The 9,979-nt window shown below is 36.5% G+C and overlaps 1 non-coding gene across 1 annotated transcript; it reads left to right on the top strand.

The window, feature by feature from the left end:
• Positions 1–372: 372 nt before the first annotated feature.
• On the top strand, positions 373–536 carry LOC118889491. Its single transcript, XR_005018546.1, has one exon. It is a non-coding gene; the product is annotated as a U1 spliceosomal RNA (small nuclear RNA).
• The last annotated feature ends 9,443 nt before the right edge of the window (positions 537–9,979 follow it).

Raw genomic sequence — 9,979 nt, 5'->3', positions numbered from 1 at the left:
AAATTTATAGTGTTGCAAGCTTATCTCAGGAAACAAGAAAAATCCAAAATGAACAACATAAACTTAAAACTAAAGAAACTAGAAAAAGAAAAACAAAATCCAAAAGTAGTAGAAGTAAAAAATCATAAAGTTCAGGACAGAAATAAATGGAGACTTTAGAAAAAAACATAAAAAAATTAATGAAACTAAGAGCTGGTTCTATGAAAAAATAAAAAAAAAATCATAAACATTTAGCCACACTTACCAAGAAAAAAGGGCTCAAATCAATAAAATCAGAAATGAAAAAAGAGAAGTTACAACTGACACCACAGAAATACAAAGGATTTTAAGAGACTACTGTAAACAACTATATGGCAATAAAATGGACAAACTATACTTACCAGGCTGGGGAGATACCATGGTCATGAAGGTGGTTTTCCCAGGGTGAGGCTCATCCATTGCACTCCAGATGTGCTGACCCCTGAGATTTCCCCAAATGGAGAAAACTCAGCTGCATAATATGTGGTAGTGGGGGACTGCATTCATGCTTTCTCATGTTTCTGTGTGTGTTTTAATGGTAGAGTTCTTTCAAAACCGTTTTCTAAGGGTCCAGTGGCTCATCTTTAATATTGAAGACTTCATCATCCATTTGACGTAGGTGGGTGGTAGTGAATATGTTACAGGGACATAGAGAAATAAAGATTTTAAATAGTACAAAAAATTTTTTTAAATGGACAACCTAGAAGAAAAGGACAAATTCCTAGAAATGTAAAATCTCCCAAGACTGAACCAAAAAGAAATAGAAATTATTAACAGACCAAATACCAGTAAAGAAATTGAATACATAATTTAAAAGATGTTTAAAAAACATCTAACAAGCATACATCCAGAACCAGATGGCTTCACAGGTGAATTCTAACAAATATTTAGAGAAAAAATAACACCTTATACTTCTCAAACTATTCCAAAAATTTCAGAGGAAGAAACTGATTCTAGGAGACCCAGATCACCCTGATAAAAAAATCCACACAAAGATATCATTAAAAAGAAAATTACAGACAATATTACTGATGAACTTAGATGCAAAAATACTCAACATAATATTAGCAAACTGAATCCAACAATACATTAAAAGGATCATACACCATGACCAAGGGTATGATCAAATACACAAGGATTTTTCAATCAGCAAATCAATGTGTTATACCATATTAACAAATTGAAGAATAAAAACCATATGATCATTTCACTAGATGCAGAAAAAAGCTTTTGACAAAATTCAATATCCATTTATGATCAAAATCTCTTCAAACTGGGCATAGAGGGAACAAAACTCAACATAATAAAGGACATATATGACAAGTTCACAGCTAACATCAAACTCAATAGTGAAAAACTGAAAGCATATCCTCTAAGGTAAGGAACAAGATATGGATGCCCAGTCTTGCCACTTCTATTTAACATAGTATTGGAAATGCTAGCCACAGCAATCAGACAAGAAAAAGGAGTAAAAGAATCCAAATTGAATAGGGAGAAGTAAAACTGTCTACGTTTGCAGATGACATGATACTGTACATAGAAAATCCTAAAGACACTACCAATAAACTACTAGAGCACATCAATGAATTCAGTAAAGTTGCAGGATATAAAGTAAATATACAGAAATTGGTTGCATTTCTATACACTAATAATGAACGATCAGAAAGAGATACAAAGGAATCAATCCGATTTACAATCACAAAAAAAGAATAAAATACCGAGGAATAAACTACCTAAAAAGATAAAATACCTGTACTCTGAAAACTATAAGACACCAGTGAAAGAAACTGAATGTGATATAAACAGATGGAAATATGTGACACGTTCATGGATTGGAAGAATTAATATTGTTAAAAGGACCATACTACCAAGAGCAATCTACAATCTGTATCCGTAAACAACTCACTACAAGCCTGAAATTCAGAGTATAATCTATATTCAGGAAAAGAACAAGGTTCCAATTAAAAATACCATATCAATTTTTGCAACATATATATCTCTAACTTAAGAAATAAGTCTCCACAGGCAAATGCAAAGGATTCACTTACAGACAGAGCTACAACACTGTGATGATGCATCTTCATAGCAGCTTTTAGGAGCCATACATTTACAGCAATGTAAATAAATTAAAAACGAGTATGTAATACTGTGAATATGTTCCACTATTGAAATAACACTGTCCTGAAACCATCTTGTTTGTAGCTTGTTAAAATAAATGATAATGATAATATTGGAAATGCTTCACTGTATGTGGATTGAATAGGATTTAGCTCACATTCACTTATAGAAGACTGAGCAGAGCACAGCTTCCAAATACCTAGTAGAATCATTTTTTATAACATCTTTATTGGAGTATAATTGCTTTACAATGGTGTGTTAGTTTCTGCTATATAAAAAAGTGAATCAGCTATATATATACATATATCCCCACATCTCCTCCAGCTTATGTCTCCTTCACACACTCCATATCCCACTCCTCTAGATGGTCACAAACCATCTAGGTGATCTCCCAGGGCTATGCAGCTGCTTCCCACGAGCGATCTATTTTATATTTGGTAGTATATGTAAGTCCATGCCACTCTCTCACTTCGTCCCAGCTTACTCTACCCCTCCCCGTGTCCTCAAGTCCATTCTCTACGTCTGCATCTTTATTCCTGACCCTAGATTCTTCAGAACCATTTTATTGTTTTAGATTCGATATACATGTGTTAGCATACAGTATTTATTTTTCTCTTTCTGACTTACTTCAGTCTGTATGAGAGTCACTAGTAACATCCACCTCACTACAAATAACTCAATTTCGTTTCTTTTTATGGCTGAGTAATATTCCGTTGTATATATGTGCCACATCTTTATCGATTCATCAGTCGATGGACACTTAGGTAGCTTCCAAGTCCTGGCAATTGTAAATAGAGCTTCAATGAACATTGTGGTACATGACTCTTTCTGAATTATGGTTTTCTCAGGGTATATGCCCAGTAGTGGGATTGCTGGGTCATATGGTAGTCTTACTTTTACTTTTTTAAGGAACCTCCATACTGTTCGCCATAGTGGCTGTATCAAATTACATTCCCACCAAAAGTGCAAGAGGGTTCCTTTTTCTCCACACCCTCTCCAGCATTTACTGTTTATAGATTTTTTGATGTTGGCCATTCTGATGGTGTGAGGTGATATCTCATTGTAGTTTTGATTTGCATTTCTCTAATAATTAGTGATGTTGAACCTCATTTCATGTGCTTCTTCGCAATCTGTATATCTTCTTTGGAGAAATGTCTATTTAGGTCTTCTGCCCATTTTTGGATTGGGTTGTTTGTTTTTTTGATAATGAGCTGCATGAGCTGCTTTTAAATTTTGGAGATTAAACCTTTGTCAGTTGCTCCATTTGTAAATCTTTTCTCCCATTCTGAGGGTTGTCTTTTCATCTTGTTTATGGTTTCCTTTGCTGTGCCAAAGTTTTTAACTTTCATTAGGTCCCATCGTTTAATTTTGTTTCTCTTTCCATTTCTCTAGGAGGTGGGTCAAAAAAGATCTTGCTGTGATTTATGTCATAGAGTGTTCTGCCTATGTTTTCCTCTAAGAGTTTGATAGTGTCTGGCTTTACATTTAGGTCTTTAATCCATTTTGAGTTTATTTTTGTGTATGGTGTAAGGGAGTGTTCTAATTTCACTCTTTTACATGTAACTGTCCAGTTTTCCCAGCACCATTTATTGAAGAGGCTGTCTTCTCTCCATCGTATATTCTTGATCCTCTTTATCAAAAATAAGGTGATCATATGTGCGTGGGTTTATCTCTGGGCTTTCTATCCTGTTCCATTGATCTATATTTCTGTTTCTGTGCCAGTAACATACTGTCTGGATTACTGTAGCTTTGTAGTATAGTCTGAATTCAGGGAGCCTGATTCCTCCAGCTCCGTTTTTCTTTCTCAAGGTTGCTTTCTCTATTCGGAGTCTTTTGTGTTTCCATACAAATTGCAAAATATGTTGTTCTACTCTTGTGAAAAATGCCATTGATAGTTTGATAAGGATTGCATTGGATCTGTAGATTGCTTTGTGTAGTATAGTTATTTTCACAAAGTTGATTCTTCCAATCCAAGAACATGGTATATCTCTCCATCTGTTTGTATCATCTTTAATTTCTTTCATCAGTGTCTCATAGTTTTCTGCATACAGGTCTTTTGTCTCCTTAGGTAGGTTTATTCCTAGGTATTTTATTCCTTTGGTTGCAATGGTAAATGGGAGTGTTTTCTTATTTTCTCTTTCAGATTTTTCATCATTATTGTATAGGAATGCAAGAGATTCCTGGGCATTAATTTTGTACGCTGCTACTTTACCAAATTCATTGAGTAGCTCTGGTAGTTTTCTGGTAGCATCTTTAGGATTCTCTATGTATAGTATCTCGTCATCTGCAAACAGTGACAGCTTTAATTTTTCTTTTCCGAATTAGATTCCTTTTATTTTGGTTTTCTTCTCTGATTGCTGTGGCTAAAACTTCCAAAACTATGTTGAATAATAGTGGTGAGGGTGGACAACCTTGTCTTGTTCCTGATCTTAGTGGAAATGGTTTCAGTTTTTCACCATTGAGGATGATGTTGGCTGTGGGTTTGTCATATATGGCCTTTATTATGTTGAGGTAAGTTCCCTGTATGCCTACTTTCTGGAGGATTTTTACCATAAATGGGTGTTGAATTTTGTCGAAAACATTTTCTGCATGTATTGAGATGATCATATGGTTTTTCTCCTCAATTTGTTAATATGATTTATCACATGGATTGATTTGTGTATATTGAAGAATCCTTGCATTCCTGGGATAAACCCCACTTGATCATGGTGTATGATCCTTTTAATGTGCTGTTGGATTCTGTTTGCTAGTATTTTGTTGAAGATATTTGCATCTATGTTCATCAATGATATTGGCCAGTAGTTTTCTTTCTTTGTGACACCTTTGTCTGGTTTTGGTATCAGGGTGATGGTGGCCTTGTAGAATGAGTTTGGGAGTGTTCCTCCCTCTGCTATATTTTGGAAGAGTTTGAGAAGGACAGGTGTTAACTCTTCTCTAAATGTTTGATCGAATTCGCCTGTGAAGCCGTTGAGTCCTGGGCTTTAGTTTGTTGGAAGATTTTTAATCACAGCCTCAATTTCAGTGCTTGTGATTGGTCTGCTTATATTTTCTATTTCTTCCTGGTTCAGTCTCGGAAGGTTGTGCTTTTCTAAGAAGTTGTCGATTTCTTCCAGGCTGTCCATTTTATTGGCATATAGTTGCTTGTAGTAATCTCTCATGATACTTTGTGTTTTTGCAGTGTCAGTTGTTACTTCTCCTTTTTCATTTCTAACTCTATTGATTTGAGTCTTCTTCCCTTTTTTCTTGATGACTGTGGCTAATGGTTTATCAATTATGTTTATCTTCTCAAAGAACCAGCTTTTAGTTTTATTGATCTTTATTATCATTTCCTTCATTTCTTTTTCATTTATTTCTGATCTGATGTTTATGATTTCTTCCCTTCTGCCAACTTTGGGGATTTTTTTTCTTCCTTCTCTAATTGCTTTAGGTGTAAAGTTAGGTTGTTTATTTCAGATGTTTCTTGTTTCTTGATGTAGGATTGTATTGCTATAAACTTCCCTCTTAGCACTGCTTTTGCTGCATCATGTAGGTTTAGGGTAGTATTCTTTTCATTGTCTTTTTTGTCTGGTTTTTTTTTTATTCCCTCTTTGATTTTTTCAGTGATCTATTGGTCATTAAGTAGTGTACTGTTTAGTCCATGTGATTGTATTTTTTACAGTTTTTTTCCCCTGTAATTGTTATCTACTCTCATAGCATTGTGGTCAGAAAAGATACTTGATACGATTTCAATTTTCTTAAATTTGCCAAGGCTTGATTTGGGACCCAAGATATGATCTATCCTGGAGAATGTTCCATGAGCACTTGAGAAGAAAGTGTATTCTGTTGTTTTTGGATGGAATGTCCTGTAAATATCAATTAAGTCCATCTTGTTTAATGTGTCATTTAAAGCTTGTGTTTCCTCATTTATTTTCATTTTTGTTGATCTGCCCACTCGTGAAAGTGGGGTGTTAACGTCCCCTACTATGATTGTGTTACTGTCGAATTCCCCTTTTATGGCTATTAGCATTTGCCTTATATATTGGGATGCTCCTATGTTGGGTGCGTAAATATTTACAATTATTATATCTTCCTCTTGGATCGATCCCTTGATCATTATATAGTGTCCTTCTTTGACTCTTGTAATAGTCTTTATTTTAAAGACTATTTTGTCTGATATGAGAATTGCTACTTCAGCTTTCTTTTGATTTCCATTTGCATGGAATATCTTTTTCCATCCCCTCACTTTCAGTCTGTAAGTGTTCCTACGTCTGATATGGGTCTCTTTTAGACAGCATATATACGGGTCTTGTTTTCATATCCATTAACCCAGTCTATGTGTTTTGGTGGGAGCATTTAATCCATTTACAATTGAGGTAATTATCAACATGTATGTTCCTATTACCATTTTTTTAATTGTTTTGGGTTTGTTATGGTAGGTCTTTTCCTTCTCTTGTGTTTCTTGCCTAGAGAAGTTCCTTTAGCATTTGTTGTAAATCTGGTTTAGTGGTGCTGAATTCTCTTAGGTTTTGCTAGTCTGGAAAGGTTTAAATTTCTCTGTCAAATCAGCCTGAGGTCCTTGCTGGGTAGAGAGATCTTGGTTGTAGTTTCTTCCCTTTCATCTCTTTAAATATGTCCTGCTACTCCCTTCTGGCTTGCAGAGTTTTTGCTGAAAGATCAGCTGTTAATCTTATGGGGATTCCCTTGTATGTTATTTGTTTTATTCCCTTGCTTCTTTTAATATTTTTTCTTTGTATTTAATTTTTGATAGCTTGATTAATATGTGTCTTGGCGTGGTTATCCTTGGATTTATCCTCTCTGGGACTTTCTGTGCTTCCTGAACTTGATTGACTATATCCTTTCCCATATTAGGGCAGTTTTCAACTATAATCTCTTCAAATATTTTCTCAGTCCCTTTCTTTTTCTCTTCATCTTCTGAGACCCCTGTAATTCGAATATTGGTGCATTTAATATTGTCCCAGAAGTCTCTGTGACTGTCCTCCCTTCTTTACATTCTTTTTTCTTTATTCTGCTCTGCAGTAGTTATTTCCACTATTTTATCTTCCAGGTCACTTATCCGTTCTTCTGCCTCAGTTATTCTGCTCTTGATTACTTCTAAAGAATTTTAAATTTCATTTATTGTGTTGTTAATCATTGTTTGTTAGCTCTTTAGTTCTTCTGTGTCCTTGTTAAATGTTTCTTGTATTTTCTCCATTCCATTTCCAAGATTTTGGATCAACTTTACTACCATTACTCTGCATTGTTTTTCAGGTAGACTGCCTATTTCTTCTTCCTTTGTTTGGTTTGGTTGGTTTTTACCTTGCTCCTTCATCTGCTGTGTGTTTATCTGTCTTCTTATTTTGCTTAACTTACTTTGTTTGGGGTCTCCTTTTTGCAGCATGCAGGCTCTTTGTTCCCATTGTTTTTGGTGTCTGCCCCCTGTGGGGTTGTGTAGGATTCCTAGTGGAGGGGACTAGTGCCTGTGTTCTTGTGGATGAGGCTGGATCTTGTCTTTCTGTTGTCCAGTACTGCATCCAGTGATATGTTTTGGGGTGTCTGTGACCTTATTATGATTTTAGGCAGCCTCTCTGCTAATGGGTGTGGTTGTTTTCCTGTCTTACTAGTTGTTTGACACAGGGCGTACAGCACTGTAGCTTGCTGGTCGTTGAGTGGAGCTGGGTCTTAGTGTTCAGATGGAGATCTCTGGGAGAGCTTTCAGCATTTGATATTATGTGGAGCCGGGAGGTCTGTGGTGGACCAATGTCTTGAACTTGGCTCTCCCTCTTCAGAGGCACAGGATTGACACGCGGCTGGAGCACCAAGACCATTTCAGCCACAGGGCTGTTGCTGTATGGGCATTTCTGACACCAGCCAGGCTCTGGCGCGATGTGGGGGGGGGGGGTCACTGGAGAGGGGCCCTGGAGGGCAGAATGGACCAGTGGTACCTGGGGAGGGTGGGTGCCCATGGATGGGGTTGGGGAGTGGAGAGAGGGTTGGTTGTCACCCCGGGGTCAAGTTCAAGGGCCCCAGGACCATTCCAGGCCAGGGATCTAGAGAGCAGGAGGAAGTGGGTGCCCCCTCTGCTGGATACAAAATTAATGCAAAGAAACCTCTTGCATTCCTACACACTAACGACGAAAGATCAGAAAGAGAAATTAAGGAAAGAATTCCATTTACCATTGCAACATAAAGAATAAAATACCTAGGATAAACCTGCATAAGGAGGTAGAAGTCCTGTACTCAGAAAACTATAAGACACTGATGAAAGAAATCAAAGATGACACAGATGGAGAAATATACTACTTCCTTTAATTGGAAGAATCAATATTGTGAAATTGACTGTACTACTGAAAGCAATCTACAGATTCAATGCAATCTGTATCAAATTGTCAATGGTATTTTTAAAAAGAAATAGAACAAAAATTGTATAATTTGGGCACAAACATAAAAGACCCCGAATAGCCAAAGCAATCTTGTGAAAGAAATACAGAGCTGGAGAAATCAGGCTCCCTGACCTCAGACTATAGTACAAAGCTACAGTAATCAAGAGAGTATCATACTGACACAAAAACAGAAATATGGATTAATGGAACAGCATAGAAAGCCAGAGATAAACCCATGCACCTATGGTCACCTAATTTATTTTAAAGAGTCAAGAATATACAATGGATAAAAGGCAGTCTCTTCAATAAGTGGTGCTGGGCAAACTGGACAGCTACATGTAAAAGAATGAAATTAGAACACTCCCTAAAACCAAACACAAAAATAAACTGAAAATGAATTATAGACCTAAATATAAGGCTGGACACTATAAAGCTCTTAGAGGAAAACATAGGAAGAACACACTTTGACATAAATTACAGCAAGATCTTTTTTGACCCACCTCCTAGAGAAATGGAAATAAAAACAAAAATAAACAAATGGGACCTAATGAAACTTAAAAACATTTGCACAGCAAAAAAATCATGAATGAGACCAAGAGATAACCCTCAAAATTGAAGACAATATTTCTATCAAAGCAACTGACAAGGGTTTAATCTCCAAAATAAACAAACTGCTCATGGAGTTTGATATCAAAAAAAGAAAAAAACAACCCAATCAAAAAATGCACAGAAGACCTAAATAGACATTTCTCCATAGAAGACATACAGATGACCAAGAGGCCCATGAAGAGATGCTCAACATCACTAATTATTAGGGAAATGCAGATCAAAACTACAATGAGGTATCACATCACACTGGCCAGGATGGCCATCATCAAAATATCTGCAAACAATAAATGCTGGAGAGGGTGTGGAGAAAAGGGAACCCTCTTGCTCCTTTGGCAGGAATGTAAATTCGTACAGCCATTATGGGGAACAGCATGCAGTTCCTTTAAAACACTAAAAATGGAACTACCATATGACCCAGCAATCCCACTGCTGGGCATATACCCTGAGAAAACCATAATTCAAACGGACACATGCACCCCAATGTTCACTGCAGCACTATTTACAATAGCCAGGACATAGAATCAACCTAAATGTCCTTCGACAGATGAGTGGATAAAGAAGATGTGGTACATATACACAATGGAATAGTAGCCATTTAAAGGAATGAAATTGGGTCATTTGTAGAGATATGGATGGACTTAGAGTCTGCCATACAGAATGAAGTAAGTCAGAAAGAGAAAACAAAATATCTTACATTAATGCATATATCTGGAATCTAAAAACATGGAACAGATAAACCTACATTTCAGGGTAGAAGTAGAAACGCAGATGTAGAGAATGGATGTGTGGACATGAGGGCGGAGTGGTGTTGGATAAATTGGGAGGTTGGGATTGACGTATGGGTGCACTGCCATGTGTAAAATACATAGCTGGTG

Source organism: Balaenoptera musculus, unplaced genomic scaffold, assembly GCF_009873245.2.
Source record: "Balaenoptera musculus isolate JJ_BM4_2016_0621 unplaced genomic scaffold, mBalMus1.pri.v3 scaffold_127_arrow_ctg1, whole genome shotgun sequence".
Lineage (NCBI taxonomy): Eukaryota > Metazoa > Chordata > Mammalia > Artiodactyla > Balaenopteridae > Balaenoptera > Balaenoptera musculus.
The sequence above is the reverse complement of the archived record's forward strand: the minus strand, read 5'-3'. Positions and strand labels throughout refer to the sequence as shown.